Here is a 16992-nt window from a genome sequence, read left to right on the forward strand (position 1 = left end):
GGAAGGGACATCCTGCGTGACACTGCAGTGCCACTCCTAGATGGGCCCGGTGTTTGTGTCGGCCACTAGGGTCGCTTATCTTACTCACACAGCGACCTCGGTGCAAATTTTAGGACTAAAAATAATATTGTGAGGTGTGAGGTATTCAGAATAGACTGAAAATGAGTGTAAATTATGGTTTCTGAGGTTAATAATACTTTGGGATCAAAATGACCCCCAAATTCTATGATTTAAGCTGTTTTTTAGTGTTTTTGGAAAAAAACACCCGAATCCAAAACACACCCGAATCCGACAAAAAAAATTCGGTGAGGTTTTGCCAAAACGCGTTCGAACCCAAAACACGGCCGCAGAACCGAACCCAAAACCAAAACACAAAACCCGAAAAATTTCAGGCGCTCATCTCTAATATATACACACATACATAAATTCATTCACAGACACACATACAGACAGACCCTCCCACCCCCCACATTACAGACAGGGTACGCTTACTGCATGTACTTTAGTAGCTCGTTGTCCTCTCTCCCTCTCCTCCATGCTGCTGGGCTACCTTGTAGTGACGTGTAGCCCCACCCCCCTGCTTCCACTCCATCCACGGCCCTAGTCCAATGCAGGGCAGTGCAGTCCTGTGCCTCGACCCCCCTCCTCCCCCTCCCATAATCCGGCTCTGACTGTACCTGGTGACTGTCTGTCACTGCCGCCGCCAGTGTCCAGCAGCACAGCTCAGCACTAGTGATCAATCAGACTCAAAGTAAACTACAGCTCCTAGCAGCCCTTGCTGCCGGGAGCTCCCGTCAACAAGGGCTGCTGGGAGTGGTAGTTTATGTTGAGTCTGATTACAAGTGAGGTGCGGTGTGCTGCTACCGGACACTGGCGCCGGCCCTAACAGACAGTCACCAAGTCTGACAGTACTACTTGGTTCTACCTTGTGGCCATGGATGGCACTGCCGGACGGCGCCCCGTCCTTGTCTGGCACCCCAGGCGAGTGCCATCCAGGCCAATAGGTAGATACTCCCCTGCCGGCAATCATAAATTAAGAGGGAAGTCCAGGAGCAGAGCATTTTGTCCCTCCTGGAGAGGGTGATGTTGGGAGGTATGTGTCTGGAGAATTGCATACCTTCCAACATGACCCTCTCCAGGAGGCACACAATGCTCTACTTCTGGACTTTTCTTTAATTTGTGATTTCTGGCACCTATGTTGGACAGGTTAATGGATAAGAAAGGTATTTCAGCACAGGTGATGACAATCATAAATTAAGAGGGAAGTCCAGGAGCAGAGCATTCTGTCCCTCCAGGAGAGGGCCATGTTGGGAGGTATGGAATTGCAAAAGAGTAAAACACAGATGTTCTCCAATCAACCAAAGAATCTGCATAATTCAAACATGATTCAGCACCATTGCTTCTAGTGACCTACTGTAGGAGTGAGAGGCTTGATGTGTCCTCTAATGAGCTTAAGTATTTTGGACATGGAGATATAGTTCAGAGGTTTCCTATCATAATATTAGGAGAAAATGTCCCCGGCTTTGTTGACTGTGAAGTACAAAATATGTTAAAAAGTATTTGAAATAGTTCATAGTCCTTTAAAACGATATGTCTTTCTTCTTATTTAGTTTCCACATACAGTATCTACTTGGATGCTTAGGAAGGCTCTCAAGTTAAATGCCAATTAGTGTAGCAGTAACAGCTGAGTCTAATATTACAATGACTCCCATTGCAGTGTGCTGCTTAACCCTTTAACCTGATCAACAGGAACAAATTGGACAAGCTCTGTACTAATGACATACTGTGGCAGTAATGCTACTATATATAACTTTATATAAGCATAAAGAAGTGCCCATGCATTAATTCTACACCTGAGATGTGAGATACAGTATATCATATATGTGCTATCTTTTGTTATTTAGTTGGGCATATGAAAATAATTAGATAAACATACATATTTCTTAAGTTTTATTTTCTACTTCCCACCACAGTTCTTTTCTATGCAATATCCTCTCCCACTCTTCCAATTATATTTCTTCTGTGAATTTATAAAAGGATACATACGTTTATCACCATTGAGAGAAACAGGTAAATGATTGTTATATTCCTTGTGGGATCTGGTCTGAAGGTCGATACTGTCTAGGTCGACAATGTTTAGGTCGACCACTATAGGTCGACAGTCACTAGGTCGACATGGATGGAAGGTCGACAGGGTTTCTAGGTCGACATGTCCTAGGTCGGGTCGACAGGTCTAAAGGTCGACATGAGTTTTCACATTTTTTTTTCTTTTTTTGGATTTTTTCATACTTAACGATCCACTTGGACTATGCTTGGAATGGTAATCTGTGCCGAGCGAAGCGGTAGCGGAGCGAAGGCACCATGCGAGGGGACGCGGTGCACTAATTGGGGATCCCGGTCACTCTACGAAGAAAACGGCACCAAAAAAAAAAATTAAACCTCATGTCGACCTTTAGACCTGTCGACCTAGCACATGTCGACCTAGAAACCCTGTCGACGTTCCATCCATGTCGACCTAGTGACTGTCGACCTATAGTGCTCGACCTAAACATTGTCGACCTAGATACTGTCGATTTGATGAACCACACCCATTCCTTGTATGGGGATGTAGTTATGTGACCGGGCGGTCACAATAACTCCCCCTGCATCCCGAACCCTCAAAATGCAGACAGTTGGCATGCTGACTGGAAGGAACTATTCCCACTCGTGGGTGTCCACAACACCCATAGTGTGGTAATAGAACCTGTGGCGAGCGCAGTGAACCACTGTGCCCGCAGCACGGCGAGAACAGTTAGCCCGCAAGGGCCTTCGTTGCGCTCCCCCCACCAGTATTCTGCGGCTGGGATCCCGGGGACAGGATGCTGACCACCGGGATCCCGCCTGCCGCCAACACAGCCCCGACCCCTTGTATGCCGCTTTCAGACATGGAACCGGAAATTTGCCAGGTCTAGCAAGCCAGACAATTTCCGTGTCTCAGCTCCGTGATCCTTGTTGGGAGCCTGGTCATGGACCCCGGGACACTTAGTCCTGGATTGTTTGCCTTCACAATCATACTTTTCTACTGACATGAAAATCCTGGGTTATTGTATGTGAACACGCATCAACCTGGGATCTTTGTCAGTGGAAACTGCCCAACCTGGGTCCAGTAATATGGGAATCCAACCATGCCAGCAAGCAGGGTGATTCCCGGGAAGGACCCAGGTAAGGCTCAGTGTAAACGAGTAACTGGGGTCGATCTAACCTGTAACTTGTTATTAGTATAGGAAGAACCGGGGCTTAGAGATGATCGTACCTCCAAGCGCGACGGCTGAACCTGTCCAGTCGGAAACAGCAGCTTGTCTGGAAGGGGTAGTAGAGAGCGCGGTCGTGGACCCGGGACTTCGAGCCAGGTCATTTCTGTTCACACGTAGCAGATACCTGGGTTGATTCATGTTCACAGTCAAAAACCAAGGTTATTCGCTGTAAATCTGATAGGGGTATGAAAGGGGTATTAGAGGGGAAGTAATTCAAATACGTTTGTAAGCAGCTTTGGATTACCCTCCGATTTGAAGGAAGGCACATGCAGGAGACATCTCAGTAGAAGAGACACCTCCTGCATGTAGATGTGATCCCAGCAGTGTGACCAAAGTTGGTCGCGATGTTCACGCAGACAGACAACTGAGTAAGCTTCAGCTTACGCAGCTGACAGATGGTTTGCCTTGTAAGGGAGCCTCTCCCCTTCCGGTTAAATGGTGGTGCCAGGAACACTGGCCTCCCCCCTAGCCCTCAATGCTGCCTATCAATTAAAGCAGTGGCAGAAGTGGACTATAGGCAACAGAACAGGCCTTGCTCAGCAGCAGATTTCCAATAATTGTGAATCTGTGAGCGGCGGCTCTCCTGCGTCCGTCTCTGAATAACTGCCTTGGTCTCATAGGGAAGGGGTGTGGCCACACAATAATACCCCCGATTCAAATGACACCACCCAGTTATGCAACCTTATTCACATACGACACAGTAGCGTCCCTTATTCATGTCACGCCACACAGTAGAGCACCTTATACACATTACGCCACACAGTAGAGCACCTTATACACGTTACGCCACACAGTAGTACCCGTTATAGAGCTGCCCTATTAAGCAAGGTGCACCAGTTTGTTTTTTTCCTTAGTTTATTGTGCCATGCAAATAATTTTCTTGCTATGGCGTGCAGTGTGCAGTATACTGTATAACCCATACTACTTGCACAAATGTACAGCACGCCATTTACTCTCACCTATTTTGCCACACACACACACACACACACACACACACACACACACACACTTGTATACAGTAAAGTATTTAAAGTTAATTTAAAAATGCAATAATACATCAGATGCATACTGTATGTTTCTTTTATATGGTCTGTCTATATGGTTTATATTAATAATATACACTAAAGTTTGTACTGTTTAAATTGCTTTAATTGTATCATCAAAAGTAAACTTTATATATAGCACATACCGCATAAAACTGAAACAAAATTACTTGCAGGGATCAACAGGAGAAATAATGCTCCCATAGCTATTGGCAGCATAATAAAATAAGCAAAAAGACACACACACACACACACACACACACACACATACACACACATATCATGTTATTAAAAATGCTCCCGTAAAACCACTCCCATTCCAGGGCAGTTATGTGGTGACTAAAGTCTGAAAGCTGTCACTGTGGGAGGCGGAGCTTCCTACTGACACCCCGCACAGCCAATCAGAGCATTTTTCCCAGACCCGGATCTTAAATCCCAGGACCAGTGCTTTCACACAAAAGAAAACCCGGGTGCACCCTGCACAGTTTGGGAACAACCGACGCGGTAACTTTTACACTACCACTAGACCCAGGTCGTTTAGGATGTGCCACAAAATTACCGTTTGGTTTTTTTAAGCAGGTCTGGAAGGGGTAGTATTTAGGCATCTTTGATTTCCAAGGAGCATGCAATTGGGCCTTTTACTGAAGTGGATGTTAGACAGGGAATAGAAAAACATATTGAGGTAAACCCCATTGAAAACAAACAATTCTCTCCTAACCTTTGTGAGTCCCTTTTATATAATATAGGTGTATAATATATTTGTGTCCACCGACATGTCTACGATCTCTTCCTGCCGGGACAATCTTCCAAGATTGTACGCACAACCTAGGATGGGGCCTCCAAGAAACTGCCTTAGCAGGACCCCTCGGGGATTACAGAGATATAATCCCTGTCACCTAGGTGATGGCTACTCATAAAATAAAACGTTCTACTTTGTCCCCTGCTAGACTATTACATAATCCATCTGCATTCTAAATCACTAGATGCAAAAATATATAGCACATCGCTGTGTGTCTGAATGCTCCTACACTCATTGATCTTTGCTACTAAATATAGTATCTCATTTAAAGTTGATCTGTAGATGATCACAACACTGCTAAATTTCCCAAGATTAGCGGAAGCGCTAATGCGGTGTCCCAATTAATCCCTTCACTGCTGGGGAGGCAGCTACGAATGGCAGAGGGATTAAACTTTTCAACATGTTGTAATCTTTGATATTTGATCTCCTACTAGAATTACAGTACCCTTGTCAAAAAGCCAATGCCGAAAAAAACAGCACAGTTTCCTGCACTGTGTTGCTTCTGAGGTGCCTTCTTCAAAGTCTGTGCAATGTCTAAAGTAATGCAATATCAGTACACTTCTGTAAAGTATTAAAGTATTCGGAATGGCCTAGTCTAAAATTAATTTGCCCTCTTGCTGGAGCAAGTGGCATGTTTCCAGGTTTTACAAAATGTGATAGATAGATAGATAGATAGATAGATAGATAGATAGATAGATAGATAGATAGATAGATAGATAGATAGATAGATAGGGCCTAATTCAGACCTGATCACTCCTTCACGATTTTGCAGAGGACTGCGATAAGATAGCCGCCGCCCATAGAGAGTGAAAACCCGCCCTGTGCAAGTGTGCGAATGCATGCGTACGCTGTGCAAAAACTTTGACAGACAGTGGATATCTGCAAATCCATTCGCAACTCACTCACCACTGAATTATTTTTCCAGTCTGTGTGTAGTCCAGGACTTACTCCTACAGTGCGATGAGAACCGGCTGATCGGGGCCGGAGCTGACGTCACACACACTCTCTGAAAACGCTTGGGAACGCCTGCATTTTTGCTGACACTCCCAGGAAACAGACAGTTACCACCGCCAAATGTCAGCGATTCACGATTCTGCGCATTGCAATCCATACGCATGCGCAGTCATGCGATAATCGGCCAATGTGCGATTTCGCACAACAGCGATCAGGTCTGAATTAGGCCCATAGACAGACAGACAGACAGACAGACAGACAGACAGACAGATAGATAGATAGATAGATAGATAGATAGATAGATAGATAGATAGATAGATAGATAGATACTGTAGACAGACAGAGGTTTAATATAACTGTCGGAATGTAAGTACAGGCCAGTAACATAAAGCCAACATTAACAAAAAAAATAACAGGACGTGTGTGTTCGACAAAGACAACAATTATTATGAGTTTTCACAAGAGATAAGAAGATATGAAAACCTGTCAGGTTGGGTTTATATTAATCAAATGCTTGCATAAGCAGATATGTTATAATCTGAATTTAAAGCTTTCCAGGGAAAGGCAGTTTCTGCTCTCTCAAATCGAAATGTTCTTGCAGGAGCTTTGTGGCTTCTCCTAAAACTCTAAGTATATTTTCATATATAAATAATTATCCTATGAATATCAAAATATGAAGATTTTCACAGTGGATGTTAATTTATACGTAAATCTGGCAGATGTATATTAGAACTAGAGATGTGCGGCGGGCACTTTTCGTGTTTTGTGTTTTAGTTTTGGATCTGGATCCTCGCTCTTGTTTTGGATCTGGATAGGTTTTGCCAAAACCACCCTTTCGGTTTAGTTTTTGGTTTTGGATCTGGATGATTTTTGAAAAAAACATAAAAACAGCTAAAATCATAGAATTTGGGGGTAATTTTGATCCTACGGTATTATTAACCTCAAGAACATTCATATCCACTCATTTCCAGTCTATTCTGAACACCTCACACCTCACAATATTGTTTTTTGGCCAAAAGTTTGCACCGAGGTAGCTGGATGACTAAGCTAAGCGACCCAAGTGGGCGGCATAAACACCTGACCAATCTAGGAGTGGCACTGCAGTGGCAGACAGGATGGCACTTTTAAAAACTAGGCCCCAAAGAGCACATAATGCAAAGATAAAAAAAGAGGTGCAACGAGGTCGCTGGGTGACTAAACTAAGCGACACAAGTGTGCAGCACAAACACCTGGCCCATGTAGGTGTGGCACTGCAGTGTCAGACAGGATGGCACTTTTAAAAACTAGACCCCAAACAGCACATGATGCAAAAATAAATAAATAAGAGGTGCAAGATGGAATTGTGCTTGGGCTCTCCCACCAACCCTTATGTTGTATAAACAGGACATGCACACTTTAACAAAGCAATAATTTCAGCAACAGTGTCTGCCACACGACTGTGGCTGAAATGATTGGTTTGTTTGGGCCCCCACAAAAAAAAAAGCAATTAATCCCCCCACCAAAAAAGAAGCAATTCATCTCTCCTTGCACAAACTGGCTCTACAGCGGCAAGATGTCGTCCTCATCCTCTGATTCCTCACCCCTTTCAGTGTGTACATCCTCCTCCTCCTCCTCACAGATTATTAATTTGTCCCCACTGGAATCCACCATCACAGGTCCCTGTGTACTTTCTGGAGGCAATTGCTGGTAAATGTCTTCCTGGAGGAATTTATAATTCATTTTGATGAACATCATCTTCTCCACATTTTGTGGAAGTAACCACCTACGCCGATCGCTGACAAGGTGAGCGGCTGCACTAAACACTCTTTCGGAGTACACACTGGAGGGGGGGCAACTTAGGTAAAATAAAGCCAGTTTGTGCAAGGGCCTCCAAATTACCTCTTTTCCTGCCAGTATACGTACGGCCTGTCTGACATGCCTACTTGGATGCTGCCACTCATATAATCCTCCACCATTCTTTCAATGGTGACAGAATCATATGCAGTGATAGTAGACATGTCAGTAATCGTTAGCAGCTCCTTCAGTCCGGACCACATGACAGCACTTGCTCCTGACTGCCCTGCGTCACCGCCAGCAGGTAGGCTCGGAAATTTTATCCTTTTCCTTGCAGCCCCAGTTGCTGGAGAAAATGAAGGAGGAGCTGTTGATGGGTCACGTTCCGCATGAGTTGACAATTTTCTCACTAGCAGGTCTTTGAACCTCTGCATAGTGTCTGCCAGAAAGAGAGATACTACATAGGCTTTAAACCTAGGATCGAGTATGGTGGCCAAAATGTAGTGCTCTGATTTCAACAGATTGACCACCCTTGAATCCTGGCAAAGCCAATGAAGGGCTCCATCCACAAGTACCACATACTTAGCGTAATCACTCCGTCTTAGCTCCTCCTTCAATTTCTCCAGCTGCTTCTGCAAAAGCCTGATGAGGGGAATGACTTGACTCAAGCTGGGAGTGTATGAACTGACTTCATGTGTGGCAAGTTCGAAGGGTTGGAGAACCTTGCACAAGATGGAAATAATTCTCCACTGCGCTTGAGTCAGGTGCATTCCCCCTCCTTTGCCTATATCGTAGGCGGATGTATAGGCTTGAATGGCCTTTTGCTGCTCCTCCATCCTCTGAAGAATATAGAGTGTTGAATTCCACCTCGTTACCACCTCTTGCTTCAGGTGATGGCAGGGCAGGTTCAGGAGTGTTTGATGGCGCTCCAGTCTTTGGCACGCGGTGGCTGAATGCCGAAAGTGGCCCACAATTTTTTGGGCCACCGACAGCATCTGCACACCCCTGTCATTTTTCAAAAATTCTGCACCACCAAATTAATTGTATGTGCAAAACATGGGACGTGCTGGAATTTGCCCAGATGTAATGCACGCACAATATTGGTGGCATTGTCCGATATCACAAATCCCCAGGAGAGTCTAAGTGAGGTAAGCCATTGTACGATGATGTACCTCAGTTTCCGTAAGAGGTTGTCAGCTGAGTGCCTCTTACGGAAACCGGTGATACACAGAGTAGCCTGCCTAGGAACGAGCTGGCGTTTATGAGATGCTGCTACTGGTGCCACTGCTGTTGTTGCTGCGGGAGGCAATACATCTACCCAGTGGGATGTCACAGTCATGTAGTCCTTAGTTTGCCCTGCTCCACTTGTCCACATGTCCGTGGTTAAGTGGACATTGGGTACAACTGCATGTTTCAGGACACTGAGGACACTTTTCTTAATGTCCCTGTACAGTCGGGGAATCACTTTCCTAGTGAAGTGGAATCTAGATGGGATTTGGTACCGGGGACACACTACCTCCATCAATTGTCTAAATCCAACTGCACCAATGGCGGATACCGGACGCACGTCTAATACTAACATAGCTGTTAAGGTCTCCGTTATCCGCTTTGCAACAGGATGACTGCTGTCATATTTCATCTTCCTCGCAAAGGACTGTTGGACAGCCAGTTGCTTAGTTGAAGTAGTACAAGTGGTTTTCCGACTTCCCCTCCAGGATGACGATCGACTCCCAGCAGCAAAAACAACAGCAGCAGTAGGCGTACCACTCAAGGATCCTCCGGAGGAATCCCGGTTAGGAGAGGACTCGTCAGTCATGCCAGTGACATGGCCTGCAGGACTACTGACGTTCCTGACTGAGGAGGAAATTGACATTGAGGGGGTTGGTGGTGTAGCTTGTTGGAGCTTAGGTACAAGAGGAAGAAGGAATTTAGGTGTGTTGGTGGACTGCTTACGCTCTTACCCAAAGTTTCTGAACTTGACACTGACTTCTGATGAATGCGCTGCAGGTGAAATATAAGGGATAGCGTAATGTTTGTATAGACTGAACAACAAGAAGCGCTTATAAAATAACATATAATGCAATTTATTAAGAATACATATAAAATAGCAATAATTACTGCATAAACATTTGTAACCAAAAATAAAAAACAATGAAAACAATCTAAGATGGCAGTGAATGAAGCATAGCAATTTAGATGTAATATAAAATAAAGCTTAAATGAAATTAGCAGAGTTGAGGTCCATATATTGATGGTATAAAGCTGGTGAATCCAGAATCAGTGGGAAGGATTTTTTCTAAAAGCATGAAGTCCACAGCGGTAAATAGAGTGGAGTGGGGACGTTATGCTCACCCCTGATCAAAGATTAGTTCTCACCCGCTGCAGGTATTGACTCGACGATGGCAGTGCAGACGTGTGAGCTCCAGTCAGCTGATCGGTTCCCCCTCTGTAGGTATGCACGGGAAGGGAACGGTGATTCCACGATACCTAGTATGCTGACGGGGCTTGTTACAAAGCAACAGTCAATTGTTAAATGTTCCTAACGCAGCAGGTGGCTGGGGGAGGATGTATCCACTTCAAATGATAATTGCTGCTTATTCCCAAGGGCGGACACTCAAACTCTGTAGCCCTCAATGCATTTCTCTGCCACAGCAGATGTGAGTTCATCTTCTTATCACACCTAACAACTCCTGTCAGTGTAACCTGGACAATAAGCACGGTATGACCATGTTTTTTATAACGCACTTACAACTTTTAATTTCTCCTTCAGTTACTTGTATGCTTATTTGAAGTATTAACAAACATCTTCATGCACATGCTGAACCTATATCATTTTGTCTTAACACACCTGCAAATCCAGTCCAAACTACCTTTGCTTCTTGCTAACCCTCTCATGTCTTCTCATTTCTAACACCTCCTTCTACTTAAATTTCTGCAACCACATAAAATTCTGCTCTAACCAAATTACTGCCACTGAACACTTCCAACAGTGTACTTTCACCTGTATTTCTGCTATCCTACTGCTCTGTTCATCTTACATCCACCACTCCTATTTCCAAATTTATTATACTATTTACCTCCTCCACACTTCAGAATGTCTAGCCTGTCACTATCACCCCCCAATACTCCTTGTCTGCCCTATCCTTTTCTCTGTCCCCTGCTCCCACCTCTATCCTTCTCCCCTAGTCTCCTACATTTCCTCCTCTCTCCCCTCCTTTGTCTCCCATCCACTCCACTGCCTCACTTCCACTCCTACCCTGATACCCCATTGTCATTCACCTCTACCCTACCTTGGGCCCAATTGTCCACCACTCTGCCCTGCTCCCTCCCTCCTCTACCTAACTCACCTCATACCACTCTGTACCACACTTTACTCCCTCCATGCTCAACTGCTGCAGTGTCCCTTCCTAGCCCAGGAGCCAGCACCCTCACTACACCTCTGTATCCCTGTCTTCTAAATCCATCTCACCTCATTGCTACAGCAACCCTGATAATCTCATTCACATAACTCCCTTAGACTCTCTCCCTCTCTCCTGTGCCCTCTGTAATGCCAGATCTGTCTGTAACAAACTGGTCCCCATCCATGACCTTTTTATCTCAAATTCCTTGCATCTCCTAGCCATCACTGAAATCTGGATTACTCCCTCTGACACAGTTTCTCCCACTGCTCTCTCTGCTGGTGGTCTCACATTCTCACACACACCCCGACCTGCGGGTTGCCACAGTGGTGGTGTTGAGCTCCTACTACCCTCTAGCTACTTATACCAACTCATACCACCAGAACCATCCCTTACATTCTCTACATTTAAGGTCCATGCCATACGCCTCTTCCAACCTGTTCATCTTCGAGTAGCTGTCATTTACCGCCCCCCCTGGCATGCCCTCCAAATTCCTTGACAACTTTGCTTCCTGGCTGCCTCACTTCCTCTCTACTGACAGTCCCTCCATTATCCTAGGTGAATACAACATCCCTGCAAAGAAAAGTTATGTCCAACCACCCCACGTGTTGCGCAGAATACTTCACAAGGCTGCCTTATAGCTCCCGTGGCCAAAAAAGGTGATGTCTCCCCAATACACCACAAGGTAAATTTAAGCAAAAGAAAGTTATGACCACAGGTGCTTCCGGGCGCCCGGAAGCACCTGTGGTCATAACTTTCTTTTGCTTGAATACAACATCCCTATCGATAACCCCACAAAATCACCTGCCTCTAAACTCCTTAATCTCACCTCTACTCTTGGTCTCTACCAGTGGACCTTCTCCCCCTTCCATGTGAGTGGAAGCTCACTGGATCTGGTTTTCACTCACCGCTGTGATCTTTCTGATTTCTCTAACTGCCTGTTCCCCCTCTCTGACCATCACCTGCTCAATTTTAACCTATCTCTATCTGCTTCTCCATCTTTACCACCTAAGACTACCATCACTAAGCGTAACATTGAGGCTATTGACACCACTTCCCTATCTTCCCTGTTTGACTCGCTGCTCTCTCCTAGTCTCTCTCTTTCCTGCCATGAACAAGCTACAGTACTTCCCTTTACAATGCATCCCTTACCTCTGCTCTTGACTCTGTCGCCCCACCAACCACTATTCACCCTCGCAGATCGTCACCTCAACCCTGGCACACAAAAATGCACCAGATATCTGCAAAAATGCTCACATACCGCTGAATGTCAGTGGAGGAAATTGTGCAATACAGCCGACTTCCTCCACTACAAATTTATGCTCTCATCCTACTTTGCTGCACTTACCCTCTCAAAACAGTCTTACTTCAAAAACCTCATCTTCTCCCGATCCTCAAACCCCAGGTGCCTCTTTGCCACTGTCAACTCGCTCCTCTTCCCACCCCCGCCTTAACTCCCCTCTTCACTTTCTGCTCTTCACTTTGCCACCTACTTCACATCCAAAATTGACTCCATTCGTCAGGACATAACATCCCACCAGAACCTGAGCAACCTCCCTCCTCCATTTCTCAACTCCCCCTCTCCTTCCCTCCTACCAACTCTGACATCTTTCTTCCCTGTATCTGGAGAGGAAATCAAGGTCCTCATCCGGTCCTCACCCACCTCCACTTCTCCACTTGACCCTATTCCCTCCCGCCTTCTCCTCTTCCTCTCTTCTTCTGCCTGTTCCTATCTTGCCCATCTACTCAATCTCTCACTCTCATCAGGCACTGTCCCTTCTGCCTTCAAGCATGCACTTGTCTCCCCTATTCTTAAAAAACCTACCCTTGATCCAACCAATCTCTCCAACTACCGACTCATCTCTCTTCTCCCTTTTGCCTCCAAACTCCTTGAGCGTATTGTCTACAACCGCCTCACTGTCTTTCTTTCTTCCCACTCACTGCTTGACCCTTTCCAGTCTGGTTTCCCTCCTCAGCACTCCACTGAAACTGCCCTCACGAAAGTCTGCAATGACCTCCTTGCTGCGAAATCCAGGGGCCACTACTCTCTGCTTATTCTCCTTGACCTCTCTGCTGCTTTTGACACTGTAGACCACCCTCTCCTCCTGCAAATCCTTTACTCCCTTGGTTTGCGTGATACTGCTCTCTCCTGGCTGTCCTCCTACCTTTCTGACCATTCTTTCTCTGTCTCCTCTCATGATACCTTCCCCCCCCCCCCCCACTTCCTCTACCAGTAGGTGTCCCGCAAGGTTCTGTTCTTGGGCCTCTCCTTTTCTCTCTCTACACATCCTCATTAGGTGAGCTCATTAGCTCTTTTGACTTAAAATATCATCTCTACGCTGATGATACTCAAATCTACCTTTCCTCCCCTGACCTCTCCCCTGCTCTCCTCACTCGTATCTCCAACTGTCTCTCTGCTATCTCCTCCTGGATGTCCCAGCGCTTTCTTAAACTTAACGTGTCTAAGACTGAGCTGATCATCTTCCCTCCCTCCCGCATAACCTCACCTCCCACAATTTCATTATCCATTGATAGCACAACTATCTCCTCTAGCCCCAAGTGCGAAAGTCTTGGAGTAAGTCTTGGAGTAATCCTTGACTCCTCCCTCTACTTTCAAACCACACATTCAGTAACTCTAAAAAACCTGCCATTTCCACCTCAAAAACATCTCCAGGATCAGACCCTTTCTCACCCAGGACGCTACTAAGACCCTCATTCACTCACTGGTCATCTCCAGATTAGACTACTGCAATCTCCTCCTATCTGGCCTCCCTCAAAAATGCCTCTCTCCACTCCAATCTATCCTCAATGCTGCTGCCCGTCTCATCTTCCTCACCAAACGTACTACATCCACATCCCCTCTCTTGCAGGACCTTCACTGGCTACCCTTTCCATTCAGAATCCAATTCAAGCTTCTCACACTCACCTACAAAGCCCTCACCCACTCTTCTCCCTTTTACATCTTTGACCTTATCTCCCTTAACATTCCCACCCGTCCTCTTCGCTCTGCTAATGCACGCCGTCTCTCCTGCCAACTAATTACCTCCTCCCACTCCTACCTACAATATTTTGCACGTGCTGCCCCCTATCTTTGGAATGCTCTACCTCTCCCCATCCAACTCTCCACCTCTCTACAAAACTTCCAACGGGCTCTCAAGACCCACTTCTTCACCAAACCCAGTCAACTCTCCTCCTAACCCTCTTGTATATGCTCACTGTCTACCCCGTCTGTGTCACTCTGGTCTGATACCCCCTCCCCTTTTAGATTGTACGCTCGCAAGAGCAGGGACTTCTTTCCTCATGTGCCTCTCCTTTTCTTACTTACACTATCTTATACTCCATATTCACTTTGATGGAACCTAACCCCGGGTTTTCTATACCTGTCCTATTTGGTCATGTACTGTAAGTGCGGTTTTCTTGTTTGCTCATTTTATTATGTACTGTGTAATGGGCGCTGCGGATCCCTTGTGGCGCCATATAAATAAAGGATAATAATAATAGCAAACAACAGTTTCTTCAGGAGGTATAAATGATCAATGAACAGGTGAGATGGTATTTAAACTGGTTGTGGCCAATCAGCTCCTGATGTTGTTCATTCACACCTGAGGTTTTTAATTAGATCTATTTATTGCTATGAGCAAAACAAAGTGAGTCCATTCACTGCTAGAAGTCAATAATTACAATAAATATAGGTGCTTTACATGTAAATGATGACAATAAATCTCATATGGAACATATATATATATATATATATATATATATATATATATACATAAATATATAGGAATGTGTAGACACATAAGTCACATCCCTATATAGTAAAGCCAAATTAGTGGTTGTGACATCCCATACGAGCTCCTAAGTTTAATTAGTCATTATAACCATACAAAACAATAGTATCTTTTAGCATTCTTTTTTCCACTGAGTTACAGTGGCTCAACTACAGTAGTAAGTAACAGGACTTTCGCAAAGATAGTCACAGGTTCAAAACCAGCATACGTAGAATTCTGTTAAATAAAAGTAATTTGTTAGCAATTATGTTTTGTAGGTTTATGAAATTATTTATATACTTTTTTTATAGTTATTAGAGGAAATTCTATTCTGATTCATCAGTTATAAAGATAAAATTAATAAATAAAGTAATAAAAAACTCAAACTCAAATTTTCGATTTAGTTGATTAATTACTTAATTAGAGAGATGAGAGAGTGGAGTATTATCAGTCAACATGCTACTCATTTAGCCCCACTAAACATAAAATAGAGAGTATGTATAGACATATAGGGGTATATGCAATTGCGGTCGTATTCCGGCAGGAATTCGACCATTTTTTAATTCGACACAATTCGACAGTCAGACACCCTGCCGCCGGGACCCGAATTCAACATATCCAATAAAAAAACGGATTCGACAGTCCCGCTGTCGAAAAACGGACCAATTGACGGATAGTGTGCGACCTGGATTCGACTTTTTCGATGGCACAAAAGTGTTTAAAAAACCCAGAATAAAAATGCGTGGGGTCCCCCCTCCTAAGCATAACCAGCCTCGGGCTCTTTGAGCTGGTCCTGGTTGTAAAAATATGGGGGGGGGGGAATGACAGGGGATCCCCCGTATTTTAACAACCAGCACCGGGCTCTGCGTCCGGTCCTGGTGCCAAAAATATGGGGGACAAAAAGCATAGGGGTCCCCTGTATTTTTAACACCAGCACCGGGCATTAAATCCCCAACTAGTCACCCCTGGCCGGGGTACCCTGGAGGAGTGGGGACCCCTTAAATCAAGGGGTCCCCCCTCCAGCCACCCAAGGGCCAGGGGTGAAGCCCGAGGCTGTCCCACCCATCCATGGGCTGCGGATGGGAGGCTGATAGCCAAGTGACACAAAGAAAGAATATTGTTTTTTGTAGCAGAACTACAAGTCCCAGCAAGCCTCCCCCGCAAGCTGGTACTTGGTGAACCACAAGTACCAGCATGCGGGGGGAAACGGGCCCGCTGGTACCTGTAGTTCTACAAAAAAAAAATACCCAAATAAAAACAGTACACGCACACCGTGAAAGTAAAACTTTATTACATACATGCCGACACACACATACTTACCTATGTTGACACGAGGTTCGGTCCACTTCTCCAAGTAGAATCCACGGTGTACCTGAAAATAAAATTATACTCACCAAAATCCAGTGTAGATCGGTCCTCTTCTTTTTTGTAATCCACGTACTTGGCAAAAAAACAAACCACATTTACACGGACCACGCACTGAAAGGGTTGTCATAATCATAGTACCCTATCATTATTAGGATGACTATTCTTACAAAGGATGGTTGTTCCTAACGAGGGAGGGGGACAAAAGGAAAATATAGACAAAAATGTATCATTATGATTCAAGTGAATTGAGTCTAATATAGAGAAAAAGATCATAATCAAGAAGCATGAGAACTAATTTAGATATTGTTCAGCTTAATATTCTAATTTAAAACCATGGGGAACAAAGTATTTAAAGTACAGATCCAGTATGCTCTTATCCAAAGTTTCATAACTTGACACTGACTTCTGATGAATGCGCAGCAGGTGACGTATAAGGGAGGACGTTCCTAGGTGGTTAATGTCCTTACCCCAACTTATTACGGATTGACAGAGGCAACACACAGCTTGACACCTGTTGTCCGGAGTTATGGAGAAATAATTCCACACTGAAGAGGTAGCTTTTTGGGTATTTTGCCCAGGCTTGTCTATGGGCTT

Source organism: Pseudophryne corroboree, chromosome 11 (assembly GCF_028390025.1).
Source record: "Pseudophryne corroboree isolate aPseCor3 chromosome 11, aPseCor3.hap2, whole genome shotgun sequence".
Lineage (NCBI taxonomy): Eukaryota > Metazoa > Chordata > Amphibia > Anura > Myobatrachidae > Pseudophryne > Pseudophryne corroboree.